The sequence below is a fragment of the Ursus americanus genome, chromosome 8 (assembly GCF_024610735.1).
Source record: "Ursus americanus isolate L20-20 chromosome 8, mUrsAme1.1.p, whole genome shotgun sequence".
In the NCBI taxonomy this organism is placed as follows: Eukaryota; Metazoa; Chordata; class Mammalia; order Carnivora; family Ursidae; genus Ursus; species Ursus americanus.
In genome coordinates, this window is record NC_142134.1 from 8,824,693 (window position 1) to 8,835,603 (window position 10,911).

Genomic DNA, 10,911 nt, shown 5'->3' on the forward strand with positions numbered 1-10,911 from the left:
CAAATCATTTCGTAAGGCTCCCCCCCCCACACGCTTAGTGAGGAGCCACTTCTTCCCGGAACAATTCCTACATTTGGCACTCTGGTTTCTTAAAGCGGCCCCATTTCTTTTACATGTATTTAAAACTTTTTCCCAACCCCATGTTAACCAGTCTGAACAATTAACTGATTTAAACAAGCATCATTGATTTAATCAAGATTCCTTCAGTTTTAATAGTTTTCTAATTCTGTGGTTTTTATCTCATTATACCAAATCATGCTAGCTCTCTAAGTCTTTTAATTGTCACAAAATAGTTTTGTAATTTTTCCAGCCTCTATATGATTTTTTTATGAAATCTCGTAAGGCTAAAACAGTTGGAGGTGTTCAAGAAATTAGTGGATTAGACACTAATTGGGAGCAATTAACTATAGGAAGCCTCAGTAATTCAGCCTGGATTTCCATTACCAAATTGTTGTTTTTAATAAAAATATTTTCCTGAATATGGTATCATTATCACTCCCAGGCCAAGTATTGATTAAGAACTTATGGACTTCTTAATAAATGGAGAAGGAAGGAGACAAATAGAAAAGCACCATAGGCAAACATTGTTTTAAAGCAAGAACCATCAATGGATATCCAATTTAGTGAGCAAACGCACAAGAAGAGACCACCTATGTGCCTTGTCTGAAAGTATCTCCTCACAAGATAGGTTTTTAGTAACCAGGAGAAAAACTGTAACTTAATAGTGGGGAAGCCTGGCCAACTCCACATTAACTAAATGAGCAAAGTCAACATCACTGGCAAGAAGACCCACCGACGTTGTACAAACTGATGCAAGGCACCTAGAAGGCACGACACCCCTTGTGTGGTCTCCTAGCTGACACAGCATAACCCCAAGCTGATCCTAGAAAATTGGGAGGCATTCTACAAAGTAGTTGACCATTATTCTTCAAAAGTGTCATGGTCACAAAAGACCAGAAAGGACGGGAAAAACATGGCAGACTGGAGGAGACGGAGGAGACATGACAGTGTCTGCAGTGTGGGGGAGAACACACACACTCATGAGGAAACTGGTGAAACCCAAAGAAGGTCTGCAGTTTGGTTTACAGTATCGTACTCAGGTCGGTTTCTTGCTTCCGGAAATCGCACTCTGGTTGTAGCAGATGTTCGTGTGAGGGGAAGCGGAGCGAAGGGTAGATAGAAGCTTTCTGTACTGATTGAGCAACTTTCCTGTAAGTCTCAACTATTTCAAAATAAAAAGTTAAAAGAAATAATGAAATTCCAACAAGTAAGATGCCTGGGCTATTCCTTCTTTTCCACGTATTCCAGGAAGGAAGAAATAAGAGCTTGTGCTGAGGCCAGCGTCCTGCACTTTGGGCTCCTCTCTTGGTGCCCTGAAGGGAATCTCCTGTCCTTCCTGCAACTAGGTCTGAGCCTAGGGTTTTGTTTTTTTTTTTTAAGATTTTAAGATTTTATTTATTTATTTGACAGAGAGAGAGAGAGACAGTCAGCAAGAGAGGGAACACAAGCAGGGGGAGTGGGAGACGAAGAAGCAGGCTCCCAGTGGAGGAGCCCGACGTGGGGCTCGATCCCAGGACAGATCACGCCCTGAGCCGAAGGCAAAAGCTTAATGACCAAGCCAATCAGGCGCCCCTGAGCCTAGTTTTTCCTTAGATCTTTGTGAGCTGTTCAATATCTTTCCAACAAATGATTTTCTCAAGATTGTCAGAAGTGTATTTTTTTAAATCTAAAACTTCAAGCATTCTAAAGCCAGTAAACCCATAAATACCTGTCCGTACAAGGTGAAGCAAAGAGATAAAAATGGCTCCTGTTTTAGGACTTTGACTTTAGAAGATGTCTGCTGTCCCCACAGCCCTTATAAATCCTCACCTCTTTCTTCTACCCTCACACTCCCAGCCCTTCACTGTTGCCTCTTCCCCTACCCTAGTTTTTGTTGTTTGGAACCAGACAACCTGTAGAAAGATGGCACAGGAGCTCACCTCACATTTCTGACTTCTTGTCTATCTTTCCCCTTTATTTTGTCTTTTATTTTGGTCTTAACTCGAAAACTTAACTTTTATTTTGGTCTTGTGCTCATGAGACCTCCCTCCTCTTTCTCATTTTAACTCATTTTAACCCTCCCTCAAACTTCTAAGCACATCTTATTTTATCCACTGGCAGTTCACAAACTAAAATACCTTCACACCTCGATTTCTACTTTTGAAAGTACATTTGTACTTTTTATCTGGCCCTGTGATTTACCCTGTGTTCAAATAAAGACATCGAGTCCCAACAATGCTAACTAACTGGTCAAAGGAGCAAACGCAGATTGGAAGCTTGAGAGCACTGAGCCCCCATAGCTTTGAGACTTGGAGGGGTCCAGTAGCATGGGGGGGAGATTCCCACAGGGTTGGGACACCTGAGGGGCCATAGTCCCCGGTATGACGCAGACATGGGGAGTGCTGTGTGGGAGCGCAAAAAGATGGCCCCCCCCAGGTCTCCCTGAAGTGTGCCTGGCTGCGAGGACCCTCAGGCTACAGAGGCCTGGGAGCCTCAGGACTCTGGGGAACAGGGACCTGGGCTTTCTTTGGCCTTCCTCAAAAAAGCACAGCTTCAGAACCCTCCCCATCATTTCTCTTTCCAACACAGAAAATGTTCACAACTGTCATAATTCCTATTTTTCAAAATGTAAAAATAAAGGAAAAAAGTTTCGTTATTCCAGTGCATTTGCTTTCAAAATATACAGTGATTAGAGTGAGCTATGTCATTTGGCAATGAATGCCGGACCACCCTTTGGTTTTGTCTGTTCCATTCTTAAAGGCCATGGGAATTCTTGGCGCTTGGCTTTCTGTTTTCACAGCTTTGCCCCAGCACCTGTTCCAAAAGCAATTGAAAAGACTTGACTGGGTCCTGATTCTTAATTTTCAGCTCACAAGCAAGAATGTTTGGGATTTTAGATATAATACCATATTTTACAGTGTAAGAATTGAAGCTTTTATGTGGAATTATACTATTAAAAAAACACTTCACAATTTAGTGAAAACAGTATATTTAAAAGGGGTTTTGTCCTTCCTACAAGAATACAAATATAAGCATATATGATAACCACATAAGGAGTAAAAAACACATATTTGCATGACCTTGTATTATTTTGAGCTGTTCATTAGATTATAAGTTTTCCTCTTATGGAATCCTATAGAGCATGAATGCCTTATAAATATTTCATCCAACAATGCAAGAATAAATTAAGAAATACATATTCCGATATGTTCAGATATTTGCCCACCTACATAAATTAAAGATCCTTCCTATCATACAAGTGTAGAAATGAAGGCATCAAGAATAAAAATATTAAGTACTAATCAATTCTGTATATACACAAAATAGGGTCCAAAACTGTTACCCAAGCATTGATCAGATTCATCCAAAGAAGACTTGTATCAAATGGTCATGGAAAAGTAAACTTTTATAGTATTTTTAGTGGACTCAAAGATCAGCAGGAAAAAAAAGAAAATAATCTTGAGGGGGTTTCTTCTGTTCTTCTTTAGACTAAAAGAATTCTAGCCTAAACCAATACAAAACGACTTTAACATATAAACTGATTTCTCATTTAGAATTCACTCAACTTATAAAAGATGCCACAATTGTAAGTGGTGCTGATTCAATGGGACATTGACTTTCCGTGGGAACTCCCTTCCTGGGTAGCTGTTTCTGCTGGGTCAGGTCAAGGGCAATACAGTGGTCAGGAGGCCTGGGCAAGTCTAGGCTGGGCCAAGGCATGTGGGCCAGGGAGCATCACTCAAAACAAAGCAAGGAACAAGAAAAGGCCTGACCCATCCCACGCAAAGGAGAGGGCACCCAAACCTTAGAAGTTTTGCTACAAACTGAGAACGGGAGAGAGGAGGGGAGAGGCTTAGAAGTAAAATCCTGAATAGATCTCCCAGGCAACCCGTACTGGGGTTGAGGGAGCTGTTCCCAGAGAGGGCAGCCCCAGGGCCTCCTGCTGCGAATGGGTGTGGGGGCACAGGTGGAGGCTGGGGCTAGGGTGCCAAAAAGGAAGTACCCAATGACATGAGTGAGTGCTGGTCGCAACGACACTTCAGAGAGCGAGAACAAAAGATCAAGTGGACATTCACACTCTGCCTTTCTGTAACTAACAGAATGTCATTCTGTCTCTTGACAGTAGGTTCTGAATCATGCATGAAACGGCGCGTCTGAAGTCAACTGTGATAGGCAGTTAAACTCCTCCAGAGCATGTCCCAAAGGACAAAAGAAGAAGTGGGAATGAACTTTCTCATGTATGGAATTTAAGAAAATATTTGTGTTTGCTCACTTTATACAAATTCTAAATACTACATCAAAAACTAAGGATGTACTGTATGGTGACTAACATAACATAGTACAAAATTATTATTAAAAAAAAACCCAAAAAACCCCCAAATTCTAAATACCAGATTAAAAGCCCTTTTACAGTATCACCACTCAGGATTACTCTCATTTAAAGTCTGAACTTTTGAAACAGTGCCTCTTGAAACATGTTTACTAAATTGTTCATATAAATATCAATAGAAATGACAGTGGTACACAGACCTGTAGAAAGTTTTCCTAAGTGTATCTGTGAAAGTTAGTTACTTCTTAAGCTTCTAATTTCTGTGCTTGTAAATTAAAGAGCCACGAAAAGCAAACTAGTTATCTCAAACAATTGAAAAATCTCTCTCCAGTTTCATAAGGCTTCAAGAAAACTATATGTTCTAGAATTGTGAATTAACTAAATAAAAATAATGTATTCCACTCTTCTCCAGATGGTGTGTTCGGATTTTCATATTGTAAGATTTTGTTTAAACGGGGGCGCCTGGGTGGCACAGCGGTTAAGCGTCTGCCTTCGGCTCAGGGCGTGATCCCGGCATTATGGGATCGAGCCCCACATCAGGCTCTTCTGCTATGAGCCTGCTTCTTCCCCTCCCACTCCTCCTGCTTGTGTTCCCTCTCTCGCTGGCTGTCTCTATCTCTGTCGAATAAATAAATAAAATCTTAAAAAAAAAAAAAGATTTTGTTTACACGGAGTGCTGTTAGCCTTAAGAACTTTGGAAACCTCCGCCCTCGTCCACGCTGAGGCTCGGGATCGCAGACCATATAAACGAACGGCAGGGCTATGACTCGAACCCGAATCTCCTGACTTCCACGCTGGTGCCGTTTCCAGTAGAACATATGTAGGCAAGTAAAACAAAGATGATCAAACTGATGAACTTTAAAAAAATTACAAGAAAATGTAGTTCCAGATTTTGCCAATGTATTTGTAATATGTATTTGACAAATAAAAGGAACCTAGGATCTTATTAGTTTAATAAAGAGAAAGTTTCATTTGTAATAGTGATCTGAATATAAACTTCATGGATCCGGGCCATGTTGCACTGTTAAGTTCATATTTTGGCCTCGAGACATAAAAGTATAGTGGGAGTATCTGCTACAACTGTGGAGGAAGATTGTGCCAATGTCATAAAATTCAATACCATAAGTTTTCAATTTTATACCAAAAATATAAGAAAGTAAACAAATAAGAAATGGAGAAATTATGCGGCAAACCTATTAAATGTTTAAGGGGCAATAAAACTGCCACCAACCCATTAAATATCCTCTTGTAAGCATTAGATCAGGAGTCAGTAGTACCAAATTTCCTAAAATTAAAACAAGAAAATTCTAAAGGACAGACTTACTGAAAAACTGTAAACACGGCTAAGTTATGCATGAGAAAATAAATGTATTTAGTATTCTAAACATTTATACCTGTGTTTACTTTTGGGCACCATCAGCAAAATAATTGTTGCAAGAAGATGAGGGTTGAAGAGAGGATGTTATAAGTCAGGATAAAATTAAGAATTAGGAAAAATCTTCAAATCCCTTCACAGATACCTGAGAAAATATAAGCCTAAACATACGACGTGCAGTTTATTTGCTCTAAAGAAAGGCAGAAGTGGGACATACTGTGCTCGTAACGAGGCAAAGAAAACGAAATCACCTTCAAATGCAGCATGTTGTATAGAATATGCATGTACTTTGTGAATCAACACAAGGGTAATTTGTGATACACATACGTAATGTTAAAGAGAACGCATCATTTGTTCAAATCTTTACTGGCAATATGAAAGATTTCTCTAATGTTGGTGAGTTGTTTCAATCAGACTTGAATAAGGAGGGCTTTATTGTTAGGACAGATGGAGAATCTTGGTTTTCTAACAAGTGTCCTCAGAAGGGCACGTGCTGCATAGAAATATAGCCATGACCTGCTGGCAGGAGGGGGAAGTCTTGCTTTAATTAACTTTCTTTTGCATCCACCCAACTTATGAAAGTTCTGAGTCAGGCTGTCTGAGTTTGAATCCTAAGCTCACCACATGCCAGCGACGTAAAATATTTTTATTAAAAGACTGTGTGGCTGACTCTGGAAAATAGTGTGGAGGTCCCTTAGAAAGTTAAAAATTGAGCTACTCTATGATTCAGCCATTGCACTACTGGGTATTTACCCCAAAGATACAGACGTAGTGAAGAGAAGGGCCATATGCACCCCAATGTTCATAGCAGCAATGTCCACAATAGCTAAATCGTGGAAGGAGCCGAGATGCCCTTCAACAGATAACTGGATTAAGAAGTTGTGGTCCATATATACAATGGAATATTACTCAGTTATCAAAAAGAATGATTTCTCAACATTTGCTGCAACATGGATGGCACTGGAGGAGATAATGCTAAGTGAAATAAGTCAAGCAGAGAAAGACAATTATCATACAGTTTCTCTCATCTATGGAACATAAGAACTAGGAAGATTGGGGGCGCCTGGGTGGCACAGCGGTTAAGCGTCTGCCTTTGGCTCGGGGTGTGATCCCGGCGTTGTGGGATCGAGCCTCACATCAGGCTCCTCCGCTATGAGCTTCTTCCTTTCCCACTCCCCCTGCTTGTGTTCCCTCTCTCGCTGGCTGTCTCTATCCTGTTGAATAAATAAATAAAATCTTAAAAAAAAAAAGGAACTAGGAAGATCGGTAGGAGAAGAAAGGAATAAAGAAAGGGGGGTAATCAGAAGGGGGAATGAAGCATGAGAGACTATGGACTCTGAGAAATAAACTGCGGGCTTCAGAGGGGAGGGGGTGGGGGAATGGGATAGACCGGTGATGGGTAGTAAGGAGGGCACGTATTGCATGGTGCACTGGGTGTTATACGCAACTAATGAATCATCGAACTTTACATCAAAAACCAGGGATGTACTGTATGGTGACTAACATAATATGATCAAAAAATAGTATTATAAAAAAAAAGACTGTGTGGCTGTAATTAGAAAACATAGCACTTATATTCATTGCTTTTGTCTCCTATTTCTCCCACTACTTCTGAATAAAATTCACCACTTAGTGAAACAGCATAGAAAATAAAAATCACTTCATCTATATAGTTTTGTGAATATGGCCAATGCCTCTTCCTTTAAGAGTTTCAAATCTGCCAATGTTTCTTTAATGGACTTGCCAGACAAAAGGAACAAACCAGAGACCTGGGTCCACACAAGATAGAGAATCGTTCATAGGAAATCCTTCCCACAACAAGCAGGGGTGTGAATGGGCCACATCTTCAGGATAAAGTTGAACTACAGGTAAACCAACCCTTGCCTGGATTTGCAGTTCAAGTTCATACCACCCGGGTTGTATAGGGAATTAAGGTGGCTCTATATTTGCAGTGTACCCAGGATGGTGTAATGTCTATGCATGAAGGCAAAAAAGAAAAAAAAAAAAAGAAAAGAAAGAAGAAGAAAGAAAGAAAGAAAGAAAGAAAGAAAGAAAGAAAGAAAGAAAGAAAGAAGCATTATTAGAAGTAAAGACAATAATTTAATAAAGACAAAATATTTAGTTCACTCAAAAAATGTAACAGTTTTAATTTATAGATACTTCATTGCTTCAAAATACATAAAGCAAAATGACAAAATTAAAAGGAAAAATAAATGACAGTTTTATGAGTATTTTGACAGAATAAATGAACAAAAATGAAGATTAAAAGAGATTATACAACCTGATTAACAAATTTAACCTAGTGCAGATCATATATATATGATCATACATATATCATAAGAACTTGTAGGATATATATCTTTTTCAAGACTACATGGCACATTTACAAATGTTAAGTATATCTTGGCCATAAGACAAGCCTCAGCAAATTTCAATGAATTGAAATCATACAGAGTAAGTTCTCAAACCATAAATTCTAGCAATTAAGCTAGAAGTAAATAGCACAAAGATAATTAGAATTCTACAAAGTTTGAAAATAAATCATTTAGAAGTAAATTTCTTAAAGGGTCAAAGAATAAATCAAATTAGAAGTATCTCGAAAGCCCACAGCTAAGATCATACTCAATGCTGAAAAGCTGAAAGCTTTTCCTCTAAGATCAGGGTCAAGACAAGGATGCCTACCTTTGTCGCTTTTATTCAACAAAGTATTTGAAGTCCTAACCAGGGCAATTAGACATAAAAATAAAAGCATCCAAATCAGAAAGGGAAAAGTAAAACTGCCTCTATTTGCAGATGACATGATACTATATACAGAAAACCCTAAAGACTCCATCCAAAATCTGTTAGAATAAATGAATTCAGTAAAGTTGCAAGATTTAAAAATCAATACACAAAAATCAGTTGCATTTCTATATACTAACAATAAACTAGCAGAAGGAAAAATTAATTGCATTCACAATTGCATTAAGAACAACTAGGAATAAATTTACCCAAAGAGGTAAAAGATCATACAGTGAAAACCATAAGACATTGATAAAAAAAAAACCCTGAAGATGACACAAATGGAAAGATACTCCATACTCATGGATTGGAAGAGTATTGTTAAAAGGTCCATACTGTCCAAAGCAATCTACAGATTCAATGCAATCCCTACCAAAATCCCACAGGCATTCTTCACAGAAACAGAAGAACCCTAAAATTGTAGAGGACCACAAAAGACCCCAAAGAGCCAAAGCAATCTTGAAATGAACAACAAAGCTGGAAGCATTATGCTTCCTGACTTCAAATTATATCACAAAACTAAAGTAATTCAAACAATATGGTATTGGCAGAAAACAGACACATAGATCAGGGGAACAGAATAGAGAGCCCAGAAGTAAACCCATGCATATATGGTCAATCAATTTATAATAAAGGAGCCAAGAATATACAATGGAAAAAAGACAATCTCTTCAATAATTGGTGCTGGGAAAACTGAACAGCTACATGCAAAAGAATGAAACTGGACCTGGACCACTATGTTATACAATACACAAAGGTCAACTCAAAATTGATTAAAAACCTGAATATAAGACTTGAAACCACAAAACTCTTAGAAGAAAGTATAGGAGTAAACTCCTTGACATCAGTCTTGGCAATGATTTTTTAGATGACACCAAAAGCAAAGGCAACAAAAACAAAACAAGCAAGTGGGACCACATCAAACTAAAAAAACTCCTGCACAGGGAAAGAAACCATCAGCATAATGAAAAGGTAAGCTACCAAGTGGAAGAAAGTATTTGCGAAGCACATCTGATAAGGAGTTAATATCCAAAATATATAAAGAACTCATAATTCATTAGCAAAAAAAAAAATTCAATGTAATAATGGGCATGGGAACAGAATAGACACTTTTCCAAAGAAGAAATACAGATGGTAATGGGTGCATGAAAAGGTGCTCAACATCACTAATTATCAAGGAACTGCAACTCAAAAACCACAATAAGGTATCACCACACACCTGTTAGTAAGTCTATCATCAAAAAGACAAAATAGTGACAAGGATGTCGAAAAAAGGGAATCCTTGTGGAGTATTTGTGGAAATGTAAAATAGTGCAGCCTCTATGGAAAGCTTTATGGAGATTCCTTAAAAAAATTAAAAATAAAACTAACATATGAGCTAGCAATCCCACTTCTGGGTATGTATCTAAAGGAAACAAAAACACTAATTTGAAAAGATATCTGCATCCCAATGTTTATTGCAGCATTATTTACAATAGGCAAAAAATGGAAACAACCTAAGTGTCCACTGATGGATGAATGGAAAATAAAGAGGAGATATATATATATCAAGATTTCCTTTGTAGCTAATATTTTTATATATATATAAAAATATTTTTTATATTTTATTACTTATTTATTATTAATATTATTTATATTTTATATATATTATTTATATATATATATATATAAATATTAGCTACAAAGGAAATCTTGCCATTTGGGACAACATGAACAGACCTTGAGGGCATTATGCTAAGTGAAATAAGTCAGACAGAGAAAGATAAATACCATATGACCATAACCTCACTTGTATGTTGAATCTAAAAAACAAAACAAAAAATCAAATTTACAAGAAAAAAAAGAAGATATCTTAAGTGGGAAAATCATTAAAACACTTTCAAATTTTGAAGATAGATATAGAGAGATAGAACAAGGAAATATGGGGCTTCAAATATGTAAATGTATATATTAGAAAAAAGAGCTAAAAATTAATGAGATAAATATGCATCCCTAGAAGTTAGAAAACAAATAGTTAAATAAATCCAAAAGGAGCCACAGAGACAAAAACAAAAGCAAAAATCAATTAAATAGAAAACTATATAATAGGTTCAACAAAGACAAAAATTTGTTCTTTAAAAAAGGGATAGTAACATACCTCTGATGAGATTTTGATCAATATGAGAGAAGACACAATTTACAGATTATGAGAAATTAAAATGGAGAATTATCACATAGGCTGCAAACAAAAATAAAGGATACTAAAAACGTTATGCCAATAACCTAAAAATTATGTATGAAATGAATGTATTTATGGAAAAATGTAACCCACCAAAATTTATTCAGGAGAAAATAAGCTACCTGAAATATTCTGTAATGCTAAGAAATCAAATCATCAAAAATTCTT